Source organism: Bos mutus, chromosome 8, assembly GCF_027580195.1.
Source record: "Bos mutus isolate GX-2022 chromosome 8, NWIPB_WYAK_1.1, whole genome shotgun sequence".
Taxonomy (NCBI): domain Eukaryota; kingdom Metazoa; phylum Chordata; class Mammalia; order Artiodactyla; family Bovidae; genus Bos; species Bos mutus.
The window spans coordinates 5,044,912-5,069,447 of record NC_091624.1 but is presented as its reverse complement, the minus strand read 5'-3'; the positions used below and the strand labels follow the sequence as shown (position 1 = coordinate 5,069,447).

Here is a 24,536-nt window from a genome sequence, read left to right as displayed (position 1 = left end):
AGCTTCAATGGCTCTTTTTCCATAAATGTCTTTTCTGATCTTCGTAGAGGTTGTAACAGTCATTTAGGGCTGTCATAGCAAAATACCACACCTTGGATGCCTTCAACAAGAGAAATTAATCTTCTTGCAGTTTTTGGAGTACAGACGGTCAGGGTCAAGGTGCTGATATGGTTGGTTTTTCCTAAGGTTTCTCTCCATATCTTGCAGCCAAAGCTTAGCCCATGTTTTCTCCTTCTCTCAGTGTCTTCATATATATACACATATTCTATTTCTGCATTTCTGTTATTTCTTCCTCTTTTTGTAAAATATTTATCTATGTATTTATTTGACTGTGCTGGGTTTTTAGTTGTGTCTTTGTGGGATCTTTAGTTGCAGCTTGGGGGATCTAGTTCCCTGACCAGGGATCAAATCCAGGCTTCCTGCATTGGGAGCATAGAGTCCTTAACCACTGGACCACCAGGGAAGTCTCCTTTTTCTCTTTTTATAAAGACACCCATTATATTGGATTAGACCCTCATTCTTATGCCCTCATCTTAATTAGTTCTATAAAGAGCCTATTCTCTAAATATTGTCACATTTGGAGTTAGGGCTTCAATACATGAATTGGAGGGGGACACAATTCAATCCATAATAGAGATCTTTCCTTATCTACATTCCCTATGAGATTATCTGTTATAGTACCCAGAGCTTTTCATTCAGAATTTTCTATCTATGTACTTTAAATTTTGTCATTATTTTACAGCTTACATTTAATTGTCTGTTTCTTATAAATTCCGCTAGATTGGTAAACTTAATACCCTTGTCACCGTTCTACCTCCAGCACCTGGGATAGTGCCTAGAACACAACATGCACCCAAATATTGATTAAATGGAAGAATAATTTGACTGTTCAGTCACTGGGCAGAGCCTAGGTCTGCTTGTTCATCACCTAATCACCAATATTACAGCTGAGGCTATTACCTGTATCAACTTGAATGAAAGAGCAACTCGTTACGGGAAGCAGGCCCTCAATACTAGCACTCCTAACATAGTGTATTGATCAGGGTCCAGTCCGGAGATGAAATGAATTCTTAAATTGAAAGGGAGTCCACGGCCGTACCACCCTGAATGGGCCCGATCTTATCTGATCTCAGAAGCTAAGCAGGGTCAGGCCTGGTTAATACTTAGATGGGAGACTGCCTGGGAATACCGGGTGCTGTAGGCTTCAAAAAAAGAAAAAAAAAAAAAAATTGAAGGGTAAACTTTCAATATAAAAATTTATTAACTAGTAAATAAGGATTAGGGCTTCCCAAGCGCTGTTAGTAGTAAAGAACCTTCCTGCCAGTGCAGGAGATTTAAGACACATGTGTTTGATCTCTGGGTCAGGAAGATCCCCTGGAGGAGGGCATGGCAACCCACTCCAGTATTCTTGCCTGGAGAATCCCATGGACAGAGGAGACTGGCACATCTGAAGTGACAGCATGCAAATAGGGATTAACTGCTAAGAGGGGAAAAGAGAACTCTGAAGAATATAGTAATTGCAGAAAGAGGTGTCTTTGCAAAGCTCACCTCCAGTATCACAAAACCAAGTTGAGAAAGGTGGGTTTGGAGTTGAAATAATTTGATAAATGTAATACTTACTGCTTAAGAACAGAGACCTGAGTATAGGAATATCTGGGTAAAAATTCAATGTAGGACCATAGATTTTGATTTCTAAATTTGGAGGGGCAGCGAACTCTTCAAAGGAGAGGTAGAATTAGAACTAGACTTTGGTAATCACATCAGTCTATAAGATGAATGGTTGCTGCTCTTAGTCACTGAGTCATGTCCAACTCTTTTGCAACCCCATGGACTATAGCCCACCAGACTCCTCTGTCCATGGGATTTTCCAAATAAGAATACTGGAGTGGATTGACATTTCATTCTATAGGGGTTCTTCCTGAACCAGAGATGGAACCCATGTATCCCACATAGCAGGGAATTATTTACCACTGAGCCACTGCGAGAGCTTTTTTATAAGAAAAATACATATGATAATAATGTTATGTGAAGAAAAATTTGATATAGATTTTAAAAACTAAAGACCTAATTCAAAGTAACTTAATTAGAACTTTTTTCCCACTAAAAACTGTTTAAGATAGGTCTTGTGTTAGTTAACTCAATGGCTCAATAAATTATCAAGGACACAGATCTTTTAACATATTTCCCCTTGGCCACATCCAACATGTAAACCTGTCTCCTTATAAAATTTATCTCCTGGATGCATTTTGTTTGCAGTTGTTCAAGTGATCATGTTGACTGACCGACCACTCCCAAAGACGGAAAAGGAATTGTCCTTTGCATGAACTTCTTTTTAAGAGCAATGATTTTTTTTTTTTTCCCCAGAACCTCTGCTTATGATCTTCTTGGCCAGCACCAAGCTCAAGGCTGTATTTAAACTAATAATTATTAAGGGTAATAGGACAGCCATATTGACTTAGACCCAACATGATTCAATCTTCATGGTGAGGTTGAGCATAATATTTATGGAACCACAAATGGGATTATTTTAGGAAATACAGGGATGCCTGTTGAATAGAAAATCAATAACATCCCTGCAATAGAAGAAGATTTGCCCAAGGAATAGAACTTGGTAAGGGCAATTGTGCCCAAAAGAAGAGTTGATGAGAAGACACAGGTATTGGAAGCTATTAGACTTAATGAGGGAATGGTTGACCCTTGAACAACATAGGTTTGAACTGTGCAGGTCCACATAGATCAGGTCAGTGCCCCTAACCCTCGTGTTGTTCAAGAGTCAGCAGTATTTCAAATCACCCCACTTAGCTGGACTATAGGTTGTGAAAGGGGAGAGTGAAGCACAAGACTGGTAAGTCATTTGGAACATGCTTACAGTACCGCTGATGCCAAGCAGTGGTTTTGGATGAATGAGAAAACTTTGGAAAACAGATGTTCAATTTGCAGTTATAATTACTGTACATGTTAAAAGTATGATTTTTCAAGTCCTGAACATGTTAAAACAGATACAATCTCTTTTACTAAATTTGTAATTTTACAGAACCATACAAAGATCTATATGGGCTTTCCAGTGATTAAGTGGTAAAGAATCCACCTGCAATACACAAGCCACAGGAGACTCGGGTTCAATCCCTGGGTCGGGAAGATCCCCTGGAGGAGGGCATGGCAACCCACTTCAGTATTCTTGCCTAGAGAATCCCATGGGCAGAGGAGCCTGGTGGATTAGAGTCCATAGGGTTGCAAAGAGTCAGACACAACTGAAGTGACTTAGCATACATGCACCCATAAAGGTCTATATAGAAATAAATAATAAAGTAAATATCAAGAAAATAAAAGAAAAAGCATTTAAATATTAAGACAAAAACATAATTTCACAACACTATAAAACTTGGGCCTGGGAATTTCCTGGAAATTCAGTGGTTAGGACTCTGCTTTTCCCCTGCAGGGGACACTGGTTCCATCCCTGGTTGGGGAACTAAGATCCATCGTGCTGTGCTGTGCTGTGCATGATGCAACCAAAATAAAACAAAAAACTGAGGCTAAAAAGAATACAATGATTTATTTTCCAAGCCAGTAAAAGAGAATTTTAATCAATGAATCATTATTTGATGAACATTCACTATAATTTTTCCAAAATTATACTCACTAGCATTTTAGCTTCTGTGTACGTTTCCTGATAAATGATACAGCTGAACTGTAGCCTGCCCTCCAATAAAAGATATAAACACATTGAATCAGTAAATGGGGCCTTATTTTGAAAAGGGATCTTTGAAGATGTAATTAATGTAAAGATCTTGGGAAGAGACCATGCTGGCCTGAAATCCAATGACAAGCGTCCTTATAAGAGAAAGACAGAGGGTGATTGGACACATGGACACATGGGCGAGGGAAAAAGTCATGTGGGATTGGAGGCAGAGATTAGAGTAATGGGTTTATAACCCAAGGAAGGACAAAGCTTACTAGTAGCCTCCCGAAGCTGGTAAAGAAGCATGGACTAAGCTCTTCCTCAGAACTTCAAAGAAACCAACCTTACTGACACCTTGATTTCAGACTTCTTGCCTCCAAAACTGTGAGAGAATAAATTCTTATCATTTCAAGACACCAAATTTTTGGTAATGTATTATGACAGCCTTAGAAAATTTTAATGACTTCATTACCCATTCATCTATTGATGAACACCTAGGCTGTTTCCCTACATTGGCAATCGTAAATAATGCTGCAATAAACATAGGGATGCACTATCTTCTAAAATTAATGTTTTTGTGTTCTTCAAATACCCAGAAGTAGAATAGCTGAGTCATAGGATAGTTCTATTTCTAATATTTTGAGGAATCTCCATACTGTTTTTACATCATGACTATGCCAATTCATAGTCCCACCAATAATATATGACAATTCCCTGAACTCTACATCCTCTCCAACATTTGTTGTTTCTCATCTTTGGGGTAAATAGCTATTCTAATAGGTGTAAAAGGATATCTCATTGTAGTTTGTATTTATATTTTCCTAATTATTAGAGGGGCTTCCCAGATGGCTTAGTGGTAAAGCATATGCCTGCCAAGCAGGAGATGCAGGAGATGTGGGTTCAATCCCTGGGTTGGGAAGATCCCCTGGCATAGGAAGTGGCAACCAATTCTGGGATTCCCAATTGCCTGGGAAATCCCTTTGAGAGAGGAGCCTGGTGGTCTACAGTCCAAGGGGTCACAATAGTCAGACACGACTTAGTGACTAAACAACAACAAAAAACAATGAGACAGTGAACATCTTTTCATGCGCCTATTTGCTGTCTGCATGTCTTCTTTGAAAAAATGCTTACTCAGATCCTCTGTCCATTTTTTCAAATTGAGTTTCCCATTGTTGAGTTGTACGAGTATATTATACGTCTTGAATATTGACCCCATAAGGGATATAAGATTTGCAAATATTTTCTCAATTCCAGTACACTAACTTTTAGTTTTAATTATTATTTTTTTTCACTATGAAGAGCAGAAACTTCTTTTTGTTGTTCAATCCCTCAGTCATGTCCAACTCTTTGTGACTCCATGGACTGCACCTTCATCATTTCCTGGATCTTGCTCAGACTCATGTCCATTGAGTTGGTGATGTCATCTAACCGTCTTGTCCTCCATTGTCCCCTTCTCCTCCTGCCTTCAATCTTTCCCAGGATCAGGGTCTTTTCTAATGAGTCAGTTCTTCACATCAGGTAGCCAAAGTATTGGAGCTTCAGCTTCAGCATCAGTCCTTCCAATAAATACTCAGATTTCCTTTAGTTTTTCTAAAGTCAATCCTAAAGGATGACTTTTTTCCTTTAGGAAAAAACATATTTTCAACTTCACAGACCTTTGTTGGCAAAGTAATGTCTCTGCTTTTTAACATGCTGTCTAGGTTGATCACAGCTTTTCTTTCAAGGAGCAAGCGTCTTTTCATTCCATGCCTGCAGTCACCATCTTCAGTGATTTTGGAGCCCAAGAAAATAATGTCTGTTTCCTTTGTTTTCCCGTCTATTTGCCAGGAAGTGCTGGGACAAGATGCCATGATCTTAGATTTTGAATGTTGAGTTTTAAGTCAGCTTTTTCACTCACCTCTTTCACCTTCATCAGGAGGCTCTTTAGTTCCTCTTTGCTTTCTTCCATAAGGGTGGGGTCATCTGCATATCTTATCTTTGATGTATATATCTTTGAGGTAATCCCATTTGTTCATTTTTCATGTTGTTTCCCTTGCCATTGGGATCAGTTCCAAAATGACATTGATAAGATCAATGTCAATGATTTTACCACTTATATTTTCTTCAAGGAATAATATTATATCAGGTCTTGAATTCAAGTTTTAATCAATTTTGGGTTAATTTTTGTGTATGGTATAAAATAGTGGGCTAAAATCATTCTTTTGCATACAGCTGCCCAGCTTTCCCAACATCATTTATTGAAGAGCCTACTTTTTCTCAATTGCATATTCTTTGCTTCTTTGCCATAAGTCAATTGTCATAAATAAATATTAATTTTCCACATATGTGTGGCTTTATTTCTGGTTTCTCAAATCTTTTCCACTGATCTGTGTGTATGTTTCTCCGTAGGCACCATACTGTTCTGATTATTATAGTTTTACAGTATCGTTTGAAATCAGGGTGCATTATTTCTACAGCTTTGTTCTTAAGATTATTTTGGTTATTGGGGTCACTTGTGGTTTCACACAAATTTTAGAATTATTTGTTCTAGTTCTGTGAAAGATGGCATTGGATTGTTGATAAGAATTGCACTGAATTTGCAGATTGCTTTGGGTAGTGTGGACATTTAATAATATGAATTCTTCCAACCCCTGAACACAGAACATGTTTTCACTCATTTGTGTCTTCTTAGGTTTCATCAGCATCTTACTGTTTTCAGTGTACAGGTCTTTAATTTCCTTGGTTAAATTTATTTGTAGTTATTTTATTGTCTTTTATGAAATTGTAAATGAAATTGTTCTCTTACTTTTTATTTCTGATAGTGTGTTTAGTGTGTAGAAACACCATAGCTTTCTGTATATAGATTCTATATCCTACGACTTCGCTGAATGTATCAGTTGTGAGAGTGGTTCGCTGGAGCGTTCAGGGTTTTCTATATATAGTATCTTGTCTCTGCATATAGTGACAGTTTTGCTTCTTCCCTTCCAATTTGGATTACTTTCATCTCTTTTTCTTGCTTAATTGCTATGGCTAAGACTTCCAACACCACGTCAAATAGTAGTGGAAAGAGTGAGAATCCTTGTCTTATCCTCAGAGGAAAAGGTTTCAGCTTTTTACTGTTAAGTATGATATTAGCTTCAGGCTTGTCACATGTGACCTTCATTAAGTTGAGGTATGTTCCCTCTGTGCCCACTTTGTCTTTTAGTTACTAGGGACCCGTCAAAACTTTTATCTAAAGGAACCACACTGAGTACCTAACATGTATCCTATTGAACACTTACAGTTTAGGGACAGGATATACTACTTTTCATGAACGCAATCTATTATTTTTCACAACAAAGTTACAATGCATGAACAATTTAATGTAAGTGGGGACGTGTATCGCACTAGCATTCCAAGGATGTCTGTGTGAACGTACTTGAGAACGTATGGAGCACTGGGAATCGCAGTCTTTCTGTGCAGCTCCAAATATGCTATTACATATTTTCCGATTTTCTTTTTTTCCCCAGAGCAGAGTTAGTTTCTCCCATATGTGTCACTGCAACCTAATGAACAGGCCTCTGTGGCAAACATTATTAAATGTTAAAAAAAAGAAAAAGAAAAAAATTGTTGGAAGAAAGGGACCAGTCTCTCTCTTACTGGTTAGCTGTCAATTCTCCAGGGTTTCTTTCTCTTCTTTATAAGACTAAATATGACATAGCTAAGGACCCCTGCAGAGAGAGTAGGGAAAAAAACAGATGGTATAGTTGGCCTAGGAAAGCAGGTACCACAGAAAATTTGAGCAGACTCTTGTAGTGTGAAAGAAATGATAAAACATGAAAGGCATGAATTTTAGAGAGACAGAATTCAGGCTCTGGAAAGTTATTTAGTATTGGATAATCTTGACCAGGTGCTTTAATATAGCAGGCCTCACTGTTTCTATCTTTAAAATGGACATAATACCCACCCTCACAGGAGTATGCTGAGAATTAAATGAGATGAAGATATGATTCTCTTGGTATATACTTCATCTATCTATGAAGAGGTTGGAGGTAGGAAAAAAAATAGAAAGGACACATTAGTGGTAACTCTTTCTATGTTTGGGTTTTTAAAATACAGTCACGTATCCCCGGACTCAGGGAACGCTACATCTTTTTAAAACCCACAAGGTCTTCTCCAGTCACACTTATACGAAACTAGAAGCAAACAAGATGGAACTGGAATCCCTAATTTACTAGTTTACAATAAAAGCTTAAGCAAGTCATTTTCTGTAGCTGAGCTGTGGTTTCTTTGTCTAAAAGGAGAAAGAGAATCCTTTAAGACTAAAATATTTTAATCATATTTAAGCTCATTGTGAAATCTCCCTCCTCCTCCTCCTGGCACTTAGAATTAAAAGTATGTATTAGTTCATAATAACTTTTTCAATATTTTCAGTTCTTTTTTGCACAGATGTGGTTCATCTTCCCATTCTGTTTTGAACACTTACTGTGTGTTCAACTGAACAAGTGAGTTTAATGTTTATAGTGACCTGATAAGGGAAAATTATTATCCTTACATTTCAAATGAGGAAACTGAGGCTTGAAGACAGAAAGTAGCTTTCTGAAGGTTTTGTAAGTAATAAATTGGAGTTAAGATTTGAAACCATTACTGTTCTCTGACTTAAAATCCTACACTTATTAGATCTGCATTCAATTTCTTTGATCCTTGAGGGCAGGCGCGCAGGGTCCCTCTTCTGTTTACCCTTGAATAGACAGACTGTGTCTTCCCATGAGGGCTTCCCAGATGCTCAGTGGTAAGGAATCCGCCTGCCAATGTAGGAGACATGGATTGCATCCCTGGTTCAGGAAGATCCTCTGGAGGAGGAATCGGCAACCACTATAGTATTCTTGCCTGGAAAATTCCATGGACAGAGGAGCCTGGTGGGCTACAGTTCATGGGGTCGCAAAGAGTCAGACATGACTGAGCACATATGCACAACACCCCATGAGGAGAGGTGGAGGAGAAAAAATTCAGTAAGTAGCCTGATTCTACTCTTTTTTTTTTTTATAAACTGGGCTATGGTGGGAACTCAACATTCAGAAAACTAAGATCATGGCATCTGGTCCTATCACTTCATGGCAAATAGATGGGGAAACAGTGGAAACAGTGACAGACTTTATTTTTCTGGGCTCCTTTTTTTGGCTCTTTTTTTTTTTTGGCTCTAAAACCACTGCAAATGGTGACTGCAGCCATGAAATTAAAAGACACTTACTCCTTGGAAGAAAAGTTATGACCAACCTAGGTAGCATATTAAAGAACAGAGATATTACTTTGCCAAAGCTATAGTTTTTCCAGGAATTGTGTATGGATGTGAGAGTTGGACTATAAAGAAAGCTGACTGCCAAAGATTTGATGCTTTTGAACCATGGTGTTGGAGAAGACTCTTGAGAGTCCCTTGAACTGAAGGGAGATCTAACCAGTGCATCCTAAAGGAGATCAGTCCTGAGTGTTCATTGGAAGGACTGATGTTGAAGCTGAAACTTTAATACTTTGGCCACCTGATGCAGAGAGCTGACTCACTGGAAAAGACCCTGGTGCTGGGAAAGATTGAAGGCAGGAGGAGAAGGGATGACAGAGGATGAGATGGTTGGATGGCATCACTGACTTAATGGACATGACTTTGAGTAAACTTTGGGAGTTGGTGATGGACAGCGAGGCCTGGTATGCTGCTGTCCATGGGATCACAGAGTCAGACATGACTGAGCAACTGAACTGAACTAAACTGATGGTGGGAAGACTTTTAATAATTGGAATCATAAGAATATTGGGTTTGAATTCTGACTCTGACCTTGAATAAGTGACTCAGCTACTCTGAGCCTTTCTAAAATGAAGGAGGTAGCACCACATAGAACTTTGGAATCCTCATCAATAAAATAGGGTTGTGACAGTCCCTATCCTATAGACTTGTCTCTAAGATTTTTGTGTCAAAAACTTTTGATGTAAAAATCTTGGGAATGTGTCTGGAGTGTGGGAAGTGCTCAATAAATAAGTCCCAGATATTGTCACTGTTCATGGAAGCCTGGCGTGCTACAGTCCATGGGATCGCAAAGAGTTAGACATGACTGAGCCACTGAACAACAAGATACTGTTCCTAATGATTGTGAACGATACTTTGAACCTTCCAGACCCTTTAGTGTCTTGGGTTTCATGTCTTTTGATGTGTTTCAAAGCACTGCAGTACTTACGTTGTCTAGAGATTTTCAGCAGGGAAAGGAGGACTATTAATCTATGCCTGAAGAAATTGCATTTGTAGCAAAAAGCACAAATTCTGTCATCACCAGAGCTGGAGCTAACTCAGCAGCATATTGTCAGAGTGGAAGAAGACCAGCCATGTGGGGAAGTGTGTATTGCTCAGTGGTGTTGATCGCTGAGGACTTTGTGGTGGGTGAAACAATCAACTAGAATCAGAAGATGTTGGCCCGATTTTGTTCCTGGTGTTAACCAACTGTTCAGCCTTAGGCAAGTCTCCACCTCTTTGAGCTTTGGTCTTCTCATGGTGAAATGAAGGTATTAATATTAATTTCATAGGGCTTTTGTAAGACTAAGTGAGAAGGTAGATAATACAGAGCCTGGCATACGTTAGGAATTTAAGTACTTATGGGAAATCAGTTTGCGATCTTTTATTTGCACTTAAGCAACTTCTGACACCTTTCCGAGAAGTCGAGACAATATGTTCACAGAAAAATAGAATTTTCAATTTGAGCAGCACTCTCAAGATAATGTTATCCCACCTTCCCCCATACTTTTCATTTACCTGTGTTTGTTCAGTCAAACATAGAATGTCTGTTCTGTATAAAACAGGGGAAGGGGAAGCAGAGCAGGGAGCATTCACCTTCTCTTTGTCTACCTGTTCTTCATTCCTTCCCAAGGGAAGGAAGCAGAAATCTTTCAGATTGCAAGAGACATGTAGGACCGTGTTCACAGCTAGACAGAAATGCTGTATATTAAACCATTATGCTCCATTTTACGCTCTTCTACCGTCTCCCCACCCCAGATTTATGTGATTGGTGTTATTTAAAAGGACGGATAATTTTATGTGGGGTCCAGGCAAGCAGGTTGTGCCCACTCTTAGCAAAACCACATAAGTTGACTGATCATAGCTTAGGTTCCTGTACTATGATGCTAGTCATATCATGATAAAGTTTCAAGATCTAGTGATTGGCTTACAGTCAGAACCCTATGGCCTTCAACCCTGCTCTATAGGAGCCCCATGTTGGAATGAACATGGCATGAACAGTTCCTTTAAAAAAATATGATTCTTATTTGATTGATCTTTATCTTATAACTTTCTTGAAATGAAAACTATTTGGCAACAAAAAGAATTAGGTATTTCTATATCCTCTAATCCACTGGTCCTCACTTGGGAGAAGGGTGGCATTTTCCAGTGTGTGATGATATTTTGGTTATCACAATTGGATGGGAGATACTATTGGAATCTAGTAGGTAGAGACTAGGGATGTTGTTGAACTATCTACATTACGTAAGAGAAGATCCTTCAAATAGAGAATTGTTGAGTTGGACAAAAATTTTGTTCAGGTTTTCCTGTAACATCTTCCAGAAGATATTACAGACAAACCCGAGTGAACTGTTTGGCCAATGCAGTATATACCTCAGAGGGTGCTACAAACTAACACAGAAACTTTACTAACAAATATCATGGGTCCTACTTACCAGACATTTACAGTCTAGACCAGTCAAAGTTCTCAGAGTGTGGTCTCTAAGGACCACAGGAAAGTAGCCTTGGCATTCACCAGAAAGTCATTAGAAGTGCAAATTCTTGGTCCCTACCTCAGACCTGCTGAATCCTAGAATGTGCCGCAGAAATCTGTGGTTTATAAGCCCTCCATGTGCTTCTAATGTTTCTTAAAATGTGAAAACCACTCATTCAGGCCCTGATAAGTATGTAATGGTAAGTATGAGCAATGGGTAGTAACATTAAGAGGAGGAGTGGTAGGAAAAACTGGGATCAAATGGGTTATGGATTTAAACAGTTTTGAACAGCAGACTTAACTGATCCAAGTGAATTTTAAGATCACCAATCTAGCAATAAAGATGATACTTTTATGAGTCAAGAAAGTTATAATAACAGACAACAGAAATGGTGTGCAATAACAAGGAACTAAGTAGAAAGGTAAAACCTTTTTAGGATAAATACGGTAACATCTCATGTTGATTTTCATATTTTTGTATCAGCCACTGCACTAAGTCTTACAGAATTTGGGGAGGGGAAAGATACATTTTTACACAAGAATTCAGGGCACCTATGTCATGTAGACACACGCCTACAACTATGGGAAAAAACAGAACGAACTCTCATAAACCAAAGAGCCCAAGAGAGAGATTTCAAGCCTCACTAGTCTTCAGAGATCAGAAGTCCATCTCAAAGCCATGGTATATGGCCAGAAATCCAAGAATGAGGAAGACAAGAGCAAGGGGAGTGGGCTAATGTAAACGAGGATGTAGCAAAGGCAGGATTAGATGCTGCATCAATGTGTCGGATAGGAGCAGCATCTGGTATGCTTGCCCTAATCCAACTGCTTCCCATTTTAACTCCATAGTCCACTCTAGAGAGGTGATTATCTTGTTCACATTTTTCCAATGGCATACAGATGGATACCTCCAGGAAAGGGAGTTTTATGAGAATTACAATTTTATGAGAGGTTGTTCTTTTACCAAACTAAAATACCCTGGCTAAGTTGTCTGAGGATATTCTATCTCTGCGATCTGGATCTACATGGAATAAACTCCTTTTTCTACGCCCAGCCTTCAATTATTTAAAGCTGTCTTTCAAGTTTCCTCAATTTGTTTATATCAACAGAATATTCACCTTTAAATATTCCTCATGCTTCATTCATATTTAAATATTTCTCGTATTTCATTTCATATTTCCTTCCTCAATATTCCCCCACTATCAATTGAGTTGCTTTCCTTTGGATATGCATCAATTCAATTATGTGATCTAATACCAGGCTCCCAGAACTGAACCCAATATCCCAGATAGAACTGTGATAGTATGGAAGAATGCTGCAATTATGTGCCCTATTACTCTGACACTACATTTCTATTAATGAGCCCAGGCCAGATACTTGGATGGTGACCAGAGTGTGATCTCTATTACCCATACCAGGCTTGTATTTCCTCAAAGGTGACTGAAATTTTTCAGAGACGTTGGAGACCTCTCCTGAAGCTGCATAATTATAAATTTTTTAAAATGCATTCAATTTCCTATGACAAGCTGGAAGTGTCTAAAGATGGCAAAGTGAAGGAGATAAATAGATTATTGATCGGACAGGCTTGTAATTCCTTAGTGAATTGGATTTAGTTTCTTCATTGAGTTCAGGTCAATGCAATAAATCTTCTAGAAAATCAATGCAACAGAGAGTCCTATGAGCTAGACTTGAAGACATTTCCCTGGCTGCTTCAGGGCTGGGAATGGTGGAAAATGATTCCATGGGGGAATCAAATACTGGGTATGGGGAAGCATCTGAGCGCAGTCAAGAGACTTGGACATTCTTAAACTGACCACTGTCATATATGTGACCTTGATTACAAAGTCACTTCACTTTGATCATCCTATACATTACAATGACAAAATTAGACCATGCAAACAATTCTCTTTACTGCTTTTACTCCTCCGAGTGGAGAAGAGCAGGACAACTACTAGAATAAACAACTCCAAAATCTGGTGACTGGACACAATGAAAGGTTATTCTCATTATAACAGATATTCGAATGTGGGTTCTGTCTCACGTAGTTCATCCTTAAGCAGTTCATTGGGAGCTCAGGTGCTCTGGCTTTTCATATCTTACAGCTCTGCTGTTACACAGAGCCTTGACGTATATTGCTTCCAACCTACCTTGACTAACACAGATACTTACAGAAGGTAATGTAAAAATAGAGTGTGAAAGGGTGGATAGAAACAATTACAAAACCTTTTGAAAATGCATTCCAGCTTCTGAAATGAGCCCATCTACCTCCATATTTATAAAGAACCAAAAAAAAAAAAAAAAAAACCTTAGGAAGGCGATATTGACATATAAATAATTTCAGTTGGCTTACCTAAACTCCACCTCAGTCTCCAGTGAAACCTATTCAAAAGTCTGATACAAGTGGGTCACCAGAAGGAAAAGTTGAAATTTAGAGAGAAAAATGGTAGTGAGGGTGTTTAAACAGATGCACTGTAGATAATTGCATTTTAAAATTGTCTTTTTGGTAATTCTTTGTTGAGATGCTCCATTTGTTTTACCATATTTATCCACTTTATTTTGCATAGAAAGAGTACATGACTGTTTAAAGACTGTGGCAAAACTTATTCTAACCTGGCATAGTCACAAAAGGCGTTGGAAGAGGACACAAAAATAAATTGAACTTGAAGCTTTGAGAAAGTGGGAAGAAAACAGAGGATCAAGGTGCAGAAGAATGGAGCCAGACTGAGTAATACCCAATTTGGTAAACCCTTAACTTCTCAGGATATCATGAAGTCTAATGTCTAGAGTCCATAATATTTACACACGACTCACTCTTAAAAGCGTACAACAACATTCCAGTGAATTAACACAGAACAAGTTTACTTCTTATTCACATGATGATCCAATGTGAGTATTCTTAGTTCTTGGTGCTGAATTGGTTTCCTGTTGCTGCTCTAACAAATTACCAGAACTTAGGATCTTAAAACAACGTTCATCTGCCCTCTTATATATTCTGGAGGCCATATGCCTGAAATAAGTCCACAGGGCTGCATTCCTTCTGAAGGCGCTGAGCAATAATAGTCTGTGTTCTTGCCTTTGCTAGTTTCTAGAGGTTGTCTGAGTCCCTCAGCTCATGAACCTGTGTCACTCATTCCAACCTCAGTTTCTGTAGTCATATCTCCTTCTTACACTCTTGACTCTCCTCCTTCCTGTAAGAATCCTTGTCATCAACCTGGGCTCACTCAGATAATCCAGGAGCATCTGTCCATCTCAAGATCCTCAATCTGAGCAAATCTGTGAAGTCCATTTGCCATAGAAGGTAACATATTCACAGACTCCAGGGATTAGGACATCAAGTCTTTGAAGGGAGAGGACATAGATGTCATTATTTTGCCTGTGATTAGGACCATGGCTATGGAAGGATTTGCCAACTTCAGTAAAAGGTTTCCAAGGTAGCCCTGGGTATCAACATCCAGCTGAAAAGTGGAAAAAAAGGAGAAATAACTGCACCTGGAAGGATTTATGCCACTGGACTGACAAAAACCTACAGTATGTACACTAACGCTTGCTTTCTTCTTTTCTTTCTGCTTATATGGAAAACTCCAAGTTACACGCTTTGTCCACAGACTTAAAAGAGAATTAAAAATTGATGGTGTTACCTAAGAAGGGAGCACAGAGAAGAGACAGTGGGAATGGGGAATGGAGAAGAAGAAACACAGGCACTGTGAATCATAACAAGAGGAAAATGTGCTTGGATTTAACGGTTTGTTTTCCCATATTTTCAAGGGTGACTGAGATTTTCTTACAGTGGCACCAGCAGGCTTTCGCTGCTTGTGGCCTCCCCAAAATAGATCCTGAGTACCCTGGAGCCCATCTGCAGTGAGAATCAGTTAGTGACACATGACAGCTATTCCTTGAAATGTGCTCAGTGAGTCACACAGCTCACAGCGGCTGTGCAGTGGGGCTTACTGGCCTGAAAATGACTTTCTCTCTTCCCTTCAACCCCCATCATCAGCTTGGGAAACTATCTTGGGATACATATGCTTATTCTTTTCTCTGGAATCATTATTGCAGTTGTAGCCCCAATGTTCAAATCCTTGTACCTCTCTGGAGAGAAGCAGTGTCACCTGGAATTGGCTGATCACATCACAGAGATCCAGGAAACCCCCAAAGTCTGCTGAGTGTTTAGCCTCCCAAGACTGTCTGGTAGATATGGTTTCTGTGATTTCTGTGACTCACTCTGTGTTTTGGAATGGTATATTCTGTTTTATCATTATTTAAGCATATTTGATTTGCACAATGTGCTTATTTGGAAATGGAGGCAGATATATTCGGCATGTCTAGGTCCCTTTCAATGAATGAATGATGTTCATTCTTTCTTTATCCACCCCTTCCCCCACTATCTCCAAACCTCTTTCTTAATAAGAGCTATGTGGAGGTGTCTGTTCACAAAGTAGATAATGAGGTCTGTCTACAAAAATTCTGACTCACCAGGTTCAAATCAAGAGTTTACGTTTCTCACTAACAACACCCAGGTTTATTCTAATTTTCAGGCAGCTTTTGCAAATACTACAGGTGTATTTTAAAAGGCAGGATGGAGTTTTGTGCCAGATATCTGGATTTAAACCAAAGCTCTTGAATTTACCAGTTAAAGCACATGGCCCAATTCCTTAAGATTTATGTATCATGCTGATAAATACGTCAGTTCAGTTCAGTCACTCAGTCGTGTCCAACTCTTTGCAACCCCATGAATTGCAGCACGCCAGGCCTCCCTGTCCATCACCAGCTCCCGGAGTTCACTGAGACTCACATCCATTGAGTCAGTGATGCCATCCAGCCATCTCATCCTCTGTTGTCCCCTTCTCCTCCTGCCCCCAATCCCTCCCAGCATCAGAATCTTTTCCAATGAGTCAACTCTTTGCATGAGGTGGCCAAAGTACTGAAGTTTCAGCTTTAGCATCAGTCCTTCCAAAGATATCCCAGGGCTGATCTCCTTCAGAATGGACTGGTTGAATCTCCTTGCAGTCCAAGGGACTCTCAGGAGTCTTCTCCAACACCACAGTTCAAAAGCATCAATTCTTCAGCACTCAGCTTTCTTCACAGTCCAACTCTCACATCCATACATGACCACTGGAAAAACCATAGCCTTGACTAGATGGACCTTTGTTGGCAAAGTAATGTCTCTGCTTTTTAATATTCTATCTAGGTTGGTCATAACTTTTCTTCCAAGGAGTAAGCGTCTTTTAATTTTGTGGCTGTAATCACCATCTGCAGTGATTTTCAGTTCAGTTCAGTTCAGTTCAGTCGCTCAGTCGTGTCCGACTCTTTGCGACCCCATGAATCGCAGCACACCAGGCCTCCCTGTCCATCACCAACTCCCAGAGTTCACTCAGACTCACGTCTGGCACTGTTTCCACTGTTTCCCCATCTATTTCCCATGAAGTGATGGGACCAGATGCCATGATCTTCATTTTCTGAATGTTGAGCTTTAAGCCAACTTTTTCACTCTCCACTTTCACTTTCATCAAGAGGCTTTTTAGTTCCTCTTCACTTTTTGTCATAACGGTGGTGTCATCTGCATATCTCAGGTTACTGATATTTCTCCCGGCAATCTTGATTCCATCTTGTGCTTCTTCCAGCCCAGCGTTTCTCATGATGTACTCTGCACAGAAGTTAAATAAGCAGGGTGACAATATACAGCCTACCCAAATCCAATTCTCAGATTATATCTTCTTCATCGCAGGAGACATTTGCACAAAAGACATGATAACTGGTATGTTTACTGAGTTTTATTCTACTGGGTATGCTTTGAAAATTTAAAAAGAAAAAAAAAAGGATTCACATTGTCTGAAGTAGTCAGGTGTATGCATGACAGAAAAGAATAACTTTAAAAATGATCTCAGAGAAGACATAGACTCTGAGCAGGCAAGCATTTTAAATTAGAGCAGACAGACATTCTCCCAGCGAAACTTTAAAGGACTCTCAGATCATCCAGCCATTGTTGGATCATCTTAGATCATCTGGCCACGCTCCCTGGTAGTGGCTATCTGGATTGATGGAGAAGGGGATGGCAGAGGATGAGATGTTTACATAGCATTGCCAACTCAATGGACATGAGTTTGAGCAAACTCTGGAAGATAGTGGAAGACAGAGGAGTCTGATGCGCTATGTGATACAGTCCATGGGGTTGCAAAGAGTTGTAGCCCTAGCAACTGAACAACAACAACATTGAAAGGCTGGTATTTCTAATTTCATTCACTATTATTTGAATTCCTTTTATTTACTCTATCCAGTCTCTACCCTTCTCAAGAATCACCTTTCAGACTCCTGTTGGACCATCAATGGATTTATCTCCCAGCCTACAAACCATTACTGACCACCGCTCTCTACCACGCACCTCTGATGGATTATACGGCATTGGCCCTTTCTGTTGACATTTTGGATGCTAGCTATTCTGCTGCTGCTGCTAAGTCAGTTCAGTTGTGTCCAACGCTGTGACCCCGTAGAGGGCAGGCTCCCCTGTCAACACATATGTGACACTGGTCTGGACATTTTTCATGAATTAATCCACTCAATCTTCACAACGAATGCTATCATTAATTTCATTTTACAAACTAGAAAACAGAGCCATAGAAAGTTATGGAGTTGGGGAGTGAACTCTGGGAGTTGGTGATGGACAGGGAGGCCTGGCGTGCTGCGATTCATGGGGTTGCAAAGAGTCGGACATGACTGAGCCACTGAACTGAACTGACTGACACTTTACAGTACCAATCCTAAAAAAAAAAAACAACTTAATTAAAGAGAGAATTGCTAATGTCCCCTGCCAATGATTCCCAAGATATCTACATTTTAAAAGAAGAGTTTATTAGTATAATGTAGGGATAAGTAATCATTTTAACCTAGGTAACCAGGTAATGATTTCTTTACAATGTCTTTTGGAGAGGAGGATCTTCCTGTTTAAACAATGGCTTGGGGATTTTTTATCCTTTTTGGCAAAGGGGTGTAACCATATGCCATATAACTCTCAAGTTATTGTTACACATGAACCCAAAGCTGCCTTATAGACCATCTAACTCCTTCCTTCAACTCATCTGAGGCAACTGCACTCTGCACATTACAAGCAGTTTGCTGGGATCATGTGATTGAAAGTATTTGGGGCTTCTGAAACCCGATCCTGCCTGACACCCAGGTGATAATGAGTCACTACCATTTCTGTTATTTTCCGTTCACAAAGCTCTGGGTGAAAAAACCATTAGAATTTGCTGAAAAAATAGGAGCTTTCATCCCACATATCCAGTCCTCATTTCCCTAAAATTTTTCTTCCAAGAACAAAGAAGTAGCAAGGAAGACACCAGAAAAACAGGAATTTGAGACATGTGTCTGGTGAACAAAAAAGAAAATGCAGGTCAAAAAGTAAACACTGATGAAAAATTAAAACTCTGTTTTCTCTTCTTTTTCCCTCTATACATTGCTTGCCTATAAACAGCAAAGAGTTCTGAAAACACAGCAAAGCAATGCTCTCTGAACTAAGGCATCAGTTTTTGAAAAACATTATGCTATTATAAGACTAGACAATGAAATACAACATAAAGGCAAAATTACTGTGACAATCATACATATAATCATATATATATATATACACACACATATATATACCCCTCACATTCACATGTCTTTCTATTCTATTTGGATCTAAAAATTGGGAGCAAGAAAAACTGTAGCAGGAAAATTGAATTGAACAAAATTTCTGGGTCTAATCACAGGGCACATTTGAGATTGTATTTTCCATCAATCTTGGGACCATTAAACCAAACATGCAGTATTTCATTAATTTTATCTTAGATTCAGTTGGGAGAAGAATGCGGTTAGAGAGAGGTATGGTTTTAGAGTGTCTAAAAGGACCTTGATAGTATTTAAATTTTTTTAAGAAAGCGTCTCTGTTTGCCCGTCTCATTTCTCAGTCTCACCTGTTTCCATAGATTCTACTGGGGTTTGTACTAGAATCTCAGCCACATGGTGATAGAGATAGAATGGGATTATTCAAAATTCTAATACCAGTATCCACCAAGGTTCCTGACACATATGATATGATATGATTGATACATGCTATATTGAATTGATTAATATTACATTGAATCAACCCATGTTAAATTAATTGAAGAATGCCTGTTAAATCTACATTCTCTGTCTTAATCATTGCCAACCTTGGCAGACAAGTGACTGCTTCTTGTCTATGTCTCAGTTCCAAAACTTAAATCCTTTCAATACATTGTTTAAATCAATTAAATCCCCCCAAATTCTTCCAGTGGCTGCCACTGCTTATCGAATAATCTCTAAATAACTTAGTATGAGCTTTAAGGGCCTATGAAGTCTTTGTTTTAAATTCATTTATTGACTTATTTATTATTATTGCTTCTCCTCAATTTTTACTGAATAGTATAGCCATGTTCAATTACCATTTTCTCCTCAACATACTGTTTTTTCACACCTATATATGATACCTATGCCATATATTTTCCTATATATACTATATATTTGTATATATGTCTTATGTTTGCAATTTTCTCCCTGGATGTCTTTCAAATCTACAACTTTTAAATCCCTGTTCCTTCTTTACCAGTTCAAATACTACTTTATTGTTGAATATTTTCCTTCTTCTCTAAAAGGAAGACTAATTTCTCTTTTATCCGTGGTTCTGCAGTACTTCCTACTAAATTTTAGTGTAGTATTTTCATATTTCATTTTTTTAAAGATTATTCCATCTATCCTGCTGGACTCTGATTTCAGGAGAGAACCATGCATTTTAATCATCTTTACCTCCCCCATTCAATATCCATTATAGCCTGTGATGGACGGGTATTCAAATAGCCTTCTAATTCCTGAGAGGTGTATTTTAAAGCCAATGTTTACAGACTCTGAATCTCTTAGGAGTCACCCACATAACATACACAATTATTCAAGTTAAGCAAAGATGTTAACAAATAAGACAGTACTTGCCTCCTCTAAGGGAGCAAATGTACTCTTCCAAGGGATTGCTGCCCTATGGAAATGGGGCCATTACTGCTGTGTCTCCAAAAACAGCCAATAACTGAAGTTTTAGTTGAAATGTCTAAGCTTTTAGACAAATATGTAGGCCACAGTGGTCTGGATTCAGCAAGTGGACAGCCAATTTGCAATCCATACCCTAATTTATGCAAAATTGATTTTTGCCTGTATGTTATCCATGTAGTCAAGGAATGGAGCTTTTGAAATATACTTCAGATACTTTAATCACTGGAATCCTCTCTTATAGCTATCTATATTTTATTTTGCAGCAATTCATGTCTTGGTGTCTATTTGCATGAAAATTTTGTTTTCAATACCCTCCTTTTTAAATTTATTTTCCCCTCCACCTCCCTCATGCTATCTCTCAGTTTGCCATTCTCCATCAGCTCATCTGCACCACCTTCCCCAAGCCCCTGAAACTCACCTTTCTTTATTCTTTACTATAAAACAAGAATAATAAACTAATTTTATAGGTCTGCCATAAAGTTTAAACAGAAGAGATATGCAAGACCCCCAAAGTGTAATGGTTTATATCATTCTCTCAATAAGTTAATTTTGTTCCTTTTGTCTCCATCATTTTTCTTTTTTCTCTCCCATTGCAAGTAAACGTTATGTGCCCTTGGCCTTAATCCATCAAGAGTCTTATAGGAGCAGAGCAAAGTGTAATCATTCAACTATCCATAAACAAATTTAGAAGGAAATTGCTCAACTACTCATCCTTTTCAATTGTGCATTTGAACCTACCCTCCAGAGTCCAGTAGAATAGACTGAATAATTTTTTTAAATCAATTAAATATGAATATGCTTCCCCATCTGGGGAAGGGGCAATATGATCAGAGTGCAGTTGTCGCTCTTACCTTTCTAATGTGGTTCTTCTCAGTCTCTGTGGCCCAGGAGATGCTACAAACTAACTCCAAGATTCTGAGATTTTCACAGTGGTGTCTTGTCTATGGATAGTTGCTAGCTGCCTTTCTTATGAGGGGAACCAAAGTCAGGAACAACCTGTGTTGCCACCTATGGTGACATCACTCCAGGTCTCTTTTTAAAAGTAATATTCTCTCTCACCTTTCCTTGTCTCTATCACTTGATTTATCTTTTCTGTTTTTAACTCTCTAGATCTCTTACTCCTTCCCTGCCCTTTTCTGTTTCTCCTGGTCTATTCTTAATGAATTTCTATTTCATTGCCTTCTGTGTAAGACATAAGAATTATGGCTAGTCTTTTTTTTTTTTTTTTTTTCCCACTTGTCTCCTCCTGATAGACTGCAGGCAATATTTTGCACCTGAAAACCAAGCCCAACACCTTCCAATGGTTAGTTTCCAATAAGCATTGATTAACTTAAATGGCATTCCTGAGGTCAGAAGACACAATTAGGCAGCCAGTTCAGATAGCGTGTGGCATTTCTGAGCTGTGGTCCAGCTCATGTTATTCTGAACTGATCATGCAAAGTAAAAGTGAACGTGTTGGTCACTCAGTTGTGCTCTGAGTTGTGCTCTGAGTCACTCTTGCTGATCTCACGGACTGTGGCCTGCCAGGTTCCTCAGTTCCATGGAGAAATCCATGGAATTCTCCAGCAAGAATACTGGAGTGGGCTGCCATTCCCATCTCCAGGGTAACTTCCTGATCCAGGGATTGAATCTGAGTCTCTTGCACTGCAGGCAGTTTCTTTACCATCTGAGCCAGGAGGGAAGCCCTTGGTCATGCAAAGTTAGCTTCAGTCCATTGCATACATTATTTTTTTACTTCTGTCTTTTGCACAATTTTCCCTGTCTCTGGAATATCCCACTTTCATTTTTCACCCCGCCTTCAGACTTGCTTAGTTCCCATTCTTCCCTAACTTTTCAAAATAGATGTTATCTTTCCCAAATAGTCTGCTCCACTTTGTCTAAATCCTCATTAAAGTAGAAAACCTGCTTGGTGCTTATATAATATTCTGAACCTTTATCACCACAGTCTGTGAACAAAACATGGTGCTATTAAGTTGTTTTTTTTTTGTTTTTTTTTTTTCAGGTTTCCTTATTCCTATGAGGGAGTAAACTTCATGTAAATGTGGGTGTCAAAAAGGAGGTCATGGTGGTTGTATTTGTTTGGAAATAATGCAAAAATGTTTCACATGTTTGGACTAGGAAGAATTTAAATATATCTGCCAAATGCATGCTGCTGCTGCTGTTGCTGCTGCTAAGTTGCTTCAGTCGTGTCTGACTCTGTGTGACCCCATAGACGGCAGCCCACTAGGCTCCCCCATCCCTGGGATTCCCCCAGCAAGAACACTGGAGTGTGTTGCCATTTCCTTCTCCAATGCATGCAAGTGAAAAGCGAAAGTGAAGTCGCTCAGTCGTGTTCAACTCTTCGAGACCCCATGGACTGCAGCCCACCAGGTTCCTTCCCCCATGGGATTTTCCAGGCAAGAGTACTGGAGTGGGTTGCCATTGCCTTCTCCAGCCAAATGCACGGATAATAGTTAAATTACTATGGTTGTGAACAGGTTGCTTATCTCTCTATCTGCAAATATACATCATATCAGATGCAGAATGATCTCTGTGATTGTTCCACTCACTTTCATCTGCCTTCAGATGAGATTTCTTGTATTAATAGAAATAAGTATTACTTAGTTATCTGTAGGGCTTCTTCATCACCCTGGATGCACCTAAGAAGTGGGTCCTGCGTGTGAGTATCTTCTGTCAGGTACATATTTTTGAAAAGGAGTTGAGAACTGTTAGATTAAACCATGTGGTTGAACTGTGTGATAGACATCCAAATCTCGATATATGGGCAGGAATGTGATTGGTGTCATGTGCCCTGAGGCCAAGGGATTAAGATTTTCTAAATGTGGCTGGGAAGGACAGATAATTAAGCGGGGGCTTTTAGGACTGATACACAGAAGTATCAGTCCTAAAATGAAAGCCTTATACAATTTATAAAACTACATGCTATTACAAAGTTTACCCTACAGAGGACTGTCTGTGCAGTGCTTCAAGTTGAGCTGACGGTTAAAGGTGTTTCCCTGCTGAGGCAAACCTGTAAAGTCTGGAAAAAGAGACCGGTTACTTGGATGCACAGATCAGCAGTGCAGTGAATTAAACATCATGAAGACTCAGGTAAACTCGGTGCCACAAAAAGAAACTAATGATGCCCCGTAAGTGGTGCTAAAGAATGGAGATCCAGAAACTGACAGGGAATTGAGAATAGTTCCATCAAGGAAGTTCAGGGAACTACAAGAACACACAGACAACTAGACAAAATTGAGAAAACAATGTACTATCTAGAATCTCCATTGCGTGCATATAAAATACATACAATGGGATATTATTCAGCCACAAAAAAGGAAATCCTTCTGTTTATAATAACGTGAGTGAACCTCAAGGGCATTATGCCAAGTAAAATAAGTCGGAAAAAGACGAATCCAATATGATCTCACTTAATTGTAGAATCTGAAAAAAATATAAGGAAAAAAAAAAAACTCACAAAAACGTACAGCAGGTCGGTGGTTTCCCGGGGCAGGTGTCTAAGGGGGAGGGGTTAAAGGGTGACTATTCCCAAAAGTCAAAGGGTATAAACTTCAGTTACAAGACGAATACATTCCGAGAATGTTATGTTCAAACTAGTAGCCGTAGTTAACAACACTGTATTGTATAATTAAAAGTTGCTAAGAGACTAGATCTTAAAAGTTCTCACCACACACGAACCAAGAAAACCATAAATGCTTGAGTTGATGGATATGTTAATTAAGCTCATTGTGCTCATTGTTGCCTAATATATACATATATCAAATCATTATATTGTACACTTTAAACTTACACAATATTGTGTGTCAACTGTATCTCAATGAAGCCAGAAAAATACAAATAAACTAAAAAGAGAGCCAACCACTTCTAGTCAAAAAAATTATTCTTGTGTTAAAACGGCAGTAGTTGAGGCTGCAGTTTGATGAAACTTTTGTGACTGCATTTTGACAATAATACAAGACAGGTAATTACATTTCCACCAACAAGTGATACCACAAGGATGAAAAGCGACATGCCGCAAACAGCCAAAGAATAAAAAGGGAGATGATCTGATTATCCTGGTGCAAATATATTTCTATGAAAACTGTGAAGAGAAATATAGAACATCAGACCCACAGACATAA

At 39.0% G+C, this 24,536-nt stretch overlaps 1 pseudogene; it reads left to right on the top strand.

The window, feature by feature from the left end:
• Positions 1-1,085: 1,085 nt before the first annotated feature.
• LOC138989049 (5S ribosomal RNA) lies at positions 1,086-1,204 on the top strand (annotated as a pseudogene).
• The last annotated feature ends 23,332 nt before the right edge of the window (positions 1,205-24,536 follow it).